This window comes from Camelus dromedarius, chromosome 3 (genome assembly GCF_036321535.1).
Source record: "Camelus dromedarius isolate mCamDro1 chromosome 3, mCamDro1.pat, whole genome shotgun sequence".
NCBI classification, from domain to species: domain Eukaryota; kingdom Metazoa; phylum Chordata; class Mammalia; order Artiodactyla; family Camelidae; genus Camelus; species Camelus dromedarius.
In genome coordinates this window covers 28,506,243-28,512,250 of record NC_087438.1, presented here as the reverse complement: position 1 = coordinate 28,512,250, position 6,008 = coordinate 28,506,243, and the positions used below count along the sequence as shown (strand labels likewise).

The 6,008-nt window shown below is 44.1% G+C and overlaps 1 protein-coding gene across 6 annotated transcripts in view; it reads left to right on the top strand.

Moving 5' to 3' along the window:
* Positions 1 to 2,753: 2,753 nt before the first annotated feature.
* The window catches only part of TTC33 (tetratricopeptide repeat domain 33), a 28,452-nt gene continuing 25,197 nt past the window's right edge, over positions 2,754 to 6,008 (top strand). For 2 of the 6 annotated variants that reach the window (XM_011000713.3, XM_064480295.1), the window contains exon 1: positions 2,970 to 3,108. The gene's annotated coding sequence lies outside the window, so the exon portion shown is untranslated. Of the gene's footprint in view, positions 2,880 to 2,917; positions 3,109 to 3,271; positions 3,391 to 6,008 lie in introns of those variants that run through there. The other 4 variants (XM_064480300.1, XM_064480303.1, XM_064480297.1 and 1 more) reach the window with 4 other exon arrangements.

Sequence of the window (6,008 nt, the reverse complement as noted above, 5' to 3'; positions counted from 1 at the left end):
GCAAGTTATCTTTGGCTGCTAAGAAATCTTACATCCCAGGGGGCACTGTTGGCAGGGTTTGTGTTAAATTGTCAGCCATTCTGAATCTTTAAAGTAGCTTTATAATTGTAACAAAAGGAAACAGTACCAAAGAGTGTTATGGGTGAAGATGCAGCTCAGCAGTAGAGTGCATGCTTAGCACGCACAATGTCCTGAGTTCAGTCACCAGTACCTCCACTAAAAAATAAGAAATTAATTTAAAAATTCATAAAGAAACCTAGTCCCCCCCCCACCAAAAAGAAAAACAAAAATAAGAGTGTTATGAACAGCACATAGGTGGTTCTTTTAGGGAACTTATTTACTCTGGGTAAAATCATTTACCTTGACTGAACGAAACTGTACAAGAAATTCAAGAGAATTGAAAAATCATTTATTGAACTGTTCTAGTTGTTCTGTAAACAAATAGACTGTTCTATTTATTATGAATGACAATAAACATTATAACAAATTTAGAGGATTTCTAGCAACATGGATGATGATCATGCTGTCTATAAGCAGACAGTATGGGAAATTATTAAATAAATCAATAGATGCATCATGATCATAGACCAAAGCGAGTAAGGAAGTGGCGGTGAGGTGTAAAGACTTAGTATTGGAGGTAGCCTTTACCAGGGTGGAGTGGATCAAGGTTAAGTTCTTTGAGAGATTTAGGGAAGACCCCTAGAAAGGGGTACAGCTTCAAGCACCATTTAATCATTTGCTCCACAAGGTATATCCCCTTATATGGCTACTATAAGCCAAGCACAGCATATGTGACCATAAGGCGTAAATCCTGAGAGCCTTGTTAGGGAGATAACCTGTATTTTAAAGACTTTTATAGAGGCATGATGTACACAGAAAAGTGCACAAATCATAAATATTTGGCTTGATGAGTTTTCACTGTTTCAGGTTTGCAATGAACGTGGCCAGGTAAACCTCCACCCAGATGAAGAAACATTGCTACCCCCTTAGTAGTGTCTTTTATATTAATATCAGAAGTGACATATTATCACTTCTGCCCTATTCTGTAGGCAACGCAGAACAATCTGGGTGTAAGGTGGGAAGGAACCACCAAGAGTGGGAATCCCAGGAGCGGAGTCATAGGCAGCCACCTTGGAGGCTGGCTACCACAATTGTGTATTGATCGTCTTGAACATACTGGTTCACTTCTGCCGCTCTTACAAATGTTGAAACATTTAATCCAACAACATAAATAAAAATCACATCTGATACCACCACCGATCTCATCAGAAAAGTCTAGAAGTACTGGGAAGCAGGCAAGAAAATTATGGCAAATACAAGTTTTCCAAAATCATAATTTTTGCTTAATTCTTGAATTTTATCATTGGCAACACTGTTAGTTGTTTTTCTTGAACCCTTTGTTCACTTTTAAGAAAATGCCTGTCAGGCCCAAGCCTGAATAACCAGCAGGTGTGTCAGTCCTTTGAAGCGCATGTTGTATTCCACAAAAAAAAGTTACCTACTTCAGTTTATAATTTAATCTCACAAGTCCTTTTAACTTGAGACATCATACTCCAACACACACCGTAAGTACTTTATGATTACCTCCCATTTTTTCATACAGAATATTAAAAAGAATTGTGTACTCAAGGGTCATTTTAATAAGAGTTTTTACTGCTTCATCAAGGACATTCCTGAGTGACTGCATTTTCCCCCTCACTCAGCATGTGCTGGTGAAGGATACAATGACCACTAGTACAGCTTGGTATCATTGCTTTGATTCGTGCTGAGCGCTAATGGTTTTAGCCACCAGTTTTTCCACTCTCAGTGTCAGTGTCAACACCGTGAAAAAGGCAAATGATGTCTTCATGTTAGTATGAAAATAGTTTGGACTCAGAGGATCTTGACGACCCTCAGAGGTCTGAGGATCACGTTTGGAGAATCACTGCTCCACATCAGTGGTTCTCAATGGGGCAAGGATGGGAGACCCATCTTCCTTCCAGGGACATCCGGCAACATCTAGAGGCATTTTTGGTTGTCACCGATGGTGGTGGTGGAGGATGCTAATGGCGTCTAGTGGGTGGAGCCCACATATGCCGCTGAGCACCCGGCAGCGCACATGACAGCCTCCCTCCCCTTCTCCCAACAGAGGTTTATCCAGTTAGAAAAGTTACAGCGTTGAGATTGAGAAAACCTGGTCTACAAAAATGTTCTTCCTCTGCACAAGACAGGAACATTGAGAAATCAACAATCTTAATTTTTCAATCTTCCTAAAATACTTCCCTGTGTTACATGTCCCCACTTGTTTATTTTCAAGGCAACTACTTTCAGGCCATAATTCTTTAGAGAAGATGGGTCCAACTTTTGGGGGGTTTTCCCCCGACAGTTGAGCCACAGACGTCCCTGAACCCGTTTTCAATCGAGTAATGCCTCAGTCCTCTGCATCTGGCCGACCTCACCACTAAGCTGTAAACTCCTTTAGTGAAGACCACGCGTCAGTGCTCTGAATTACCCGCCAAATCGTTTTCCCGTGACTCGTAGGCTTTACCTGCAGACGGGATGGGTCACGCGGTACCGCCAGGGCTGTGCTCTGGGCGCGCACTCGGCCCGCACAGCCGCAGTTTCCAGCGCTCCCGCGATGCGTGCGCCGGCGCGTCACGCTCCCGTCCGCCGCTAGAGGGCGCTCCCGCCCGGGCGTCCCCGACTACCAGCCCCGGAGGGTAATGGGGTGGGGGCGGCCGCAGTGACTTCTGGGATTTGTAGTCCTAGCGCGGGAATTGCCGATGAGAAAAGCGCAGAGAGTCGCCTCTTCCCTGCCCCTGCTCGCTTCTCTGGACGGTTCGGACGCCTGGGGTCGACCAACCCCCTTTCTTGGGAGACCAGGCCCCAAAGGCAAGCAGGTAGGAGGTCGGGCATGATCATTTCCGTTTCCGGTGGGCAAAGGCCAAGCGGAATGTAAACACGGGACCCGGGGAGTGGTCATCAGGTAACAGGGGCTCCCGGGTTGGTGGCGGACGCCGGAAGAAGCGGTGGAAAACGAGGTTCGTGGGTCCTGTGGTGACGGGAGAAAGGAGCTTCCGAAGTGGGAGTAGGGCCCCAGCGCGGGTGTGGCAGAGCCGGGACGATAAGGTTGGTCGCTAGGGACCAGCAAGTCTTGGGGTCGGGCCCTCCCTTCACCGGCGTCCGGGGCGGCTTCCGAGGCAGGTGGCGCGGCCTGGACCTGCCCTGAGCGGTGGGAGGAGCGGAAGCGAGCCCGCTCTCCGCCGCGGGCCGGGAGCCTGCGGCGGAGGGCGGGGCCGTGGACTCTCGGGTGACGTCCAGGCAACCTTTTGAACTTCGCACGTTTTTATTGTTGTGGAAAACGAAGGGAAGTCGCCGATACTGGCTTCTCTCTTGCGGTAACATTTTCGGGTAAATCGTTTCTTGAATTCCTCACCTCCGAATACGGCCGTATACCCGGCAGGGTGTTGTTTTGATTACCTGATTGTGTTCACCAGGTTTCTCGCTTTGAGTGTTGCCTCCTCCCACGCAGTGAAGGGAAGCATTCTCCAGCTTGTGGCAGGGTAAAATGTCAAAACATCGACGGTCATTGAGCGCCAACTATATGGGTCATTGCACTAGAAAAAGAGTTTGGAATGCAGCGTCATTGTTTACAATTTTCGTAGCATTCATTATAATTCTGTGTAAAAGGAATTTGTGTTTTTTCATGAATTTAATATGAAACCCGTATGATTATGACTCACCCATATGATTTCTTATCCCAGTGCAAAGAAAATGTTGCGCCTTGTACTTGTAACTGTAGATTCGGGAAAGCTTTCTTTATAAGGACTTTTAATTTCAAGTTCAGATAGCTTTAGAGGAACAGTGAATTCGTACTGTTTATTTAAGATACCCGAATCAACTCCGACTGTTAGATTTTCCGAGGCGGAAAGTGTTTTTGCTGATGTCTTGGGATCCACTCTCCATTTAAGCCGGGCTAACTTTTATTCACAAAAATTTAACGGCCACCACGAAGCCTCAAGTGTCTCTCTTTGACGTCATAGCATCCTTTGTTTACTCTGCAGTAGCACTTATCCTGTACTGTATTGACTAGTCTTGTGGTCCCTGGACAGTTTTGAAGAAAATATAAAACTGTACTAGTGGTTTTGGTAACAGCAGACTTCTGCTTTTTAACCTCGGTGGGCCTTTGAGACTGTTTGCTGTCTTTACTCAGCCCTTGTTGCTTCTCCTGTTACCAACAGCCACTGTTTCAGATTTTTTTCTCTTCTCAAGCACTCAGATCCATTTCTTTTCACTATACTTGAAGCAGATGACTAGCCTCCTATTTCTCTGAAAAATGTGAAGCTTGGGGTTATAAAATCCTTGGTTTCCTTTTCCCTCTATCCCCAAGCTTGCCTATACTTTTCACGCAGTATTAACTCTTGTCTGAGAGGAATGTCTTCTTGTCCCTCTCTTCAAGGCTAAACCTGTCAATTGTTAGTGATCATCAGGCATCTTACACCCCTGTAACCTCATTTTGTCCTGACTTCCACAGCCTCTGATTTCTAGAAGGTCTTAAAGGATTTGTGGAGGAGAAAGGCAGAAACACCTGAGGCCGTGCTGAATGTGGATTTTTCATACGTGTTTGAGAACCATCTGGGGCCTTAACCTGGCCTATCCTCAGCATTTGTAACAATGGTTTGGGTTGGAGGATGGGGGAGGAATAGGGGGCCTCTTGTTGACCTATTAATTTTTTTAAAATGTGTGGATCTGTCTGTTCCTTTTTCCTTTACTCCCCACCCTAACCCCTGCTCCCAGTAATCTACAGACATGATCAATGATTTCTAATGTAATTTGCCTTTAGTAAACACACCAGATTTCCATCTGTATTGCTAGGGTTTCCACGCTAGCTGGTCTCTCACGTTGGTGCTTTAGAAACAAAGTTCCATTTGGAAACTTGAAGCCAGAAAACTTAAACATCCTCATTCTTGTCACCTTTAGGGACAGTCATAAATATAAGACTTGTTTCTTATCTTGACATATTCTGATAGCTCGTGAGACTTTCCTAACGATCCATGCTCTCTTGTGGTCCCCCTTCTGTGCCTCTGGACTTTTGTTCCCTAGTAACCACACTTCCATTTTCAGCCATTTCTTAGTTCTTTCCCTAAGTTACTTGTAGTCATTTTCAAATATAACAAACTCATTCTTCCATATTGTAATGGGTCTGGGGAGAGAGTTTGGCCTTGTCCTGATTCCCTAGTATAGTTTATAATTTATTGCTCCTACAGGCTTTTCTAAAAATCCCTGCTCCTGTGGAAAGCATGTGATTCATTCATATCAGTCTATGCATTTCTTGATTGCTATGACTTATTGGCATTTTGTCATATTCATTAAGAACTTAGATTCATGATCCACAGTCTTCTTACCCCTCCAAAATCTGTTATTATCTTGGGCCTTTCTATGTTAGTGACCTCACAGCCACCCTCACTTTCTTTGTCTCCTTCATCCTAGTGATTAGTTATACTTACTTCACCATGTGCATCAGTGATGAAGATCTTGATGTCTGCTAGGACTTATTCGCTGTTTCATTTCTCCCTCCCTTACTCCCGCAATGCCCATTCTTTGATAGTTTTATGAAGACCTCTGGTTCATTGCTTTTCCTTATCCATCTCATTGATCAGTCAATTGAACATAGTCTTCTTGGGGTTATAGACTCCTTTAAGAATAGAATGAAAGCTTAGAGACTTGTGCAGAGTACACAAAAGCATGTAAAAATTTATATACCATTCCAGGGGTTTTTCAGTATCTATAACCCCATCCATGTAACTGTAACTAGTAAGAGTTCTCTGATGCCTCCGTAAATCCCTTCTCTAAATACATATTTGTTAAATTCTTCAGGGTTTCCTTTAACTTTGTTCCATCAATTATGCCCTCTCTTTTAGCCCTTTTATTTGTATATCATTGCAGAGTTACAAAGCAGTTTAACTTTTGTTCTTTTTGATTAACCTTGTATTAACCTGTGAATTAAGTACATTTACTGAGTTTGACTC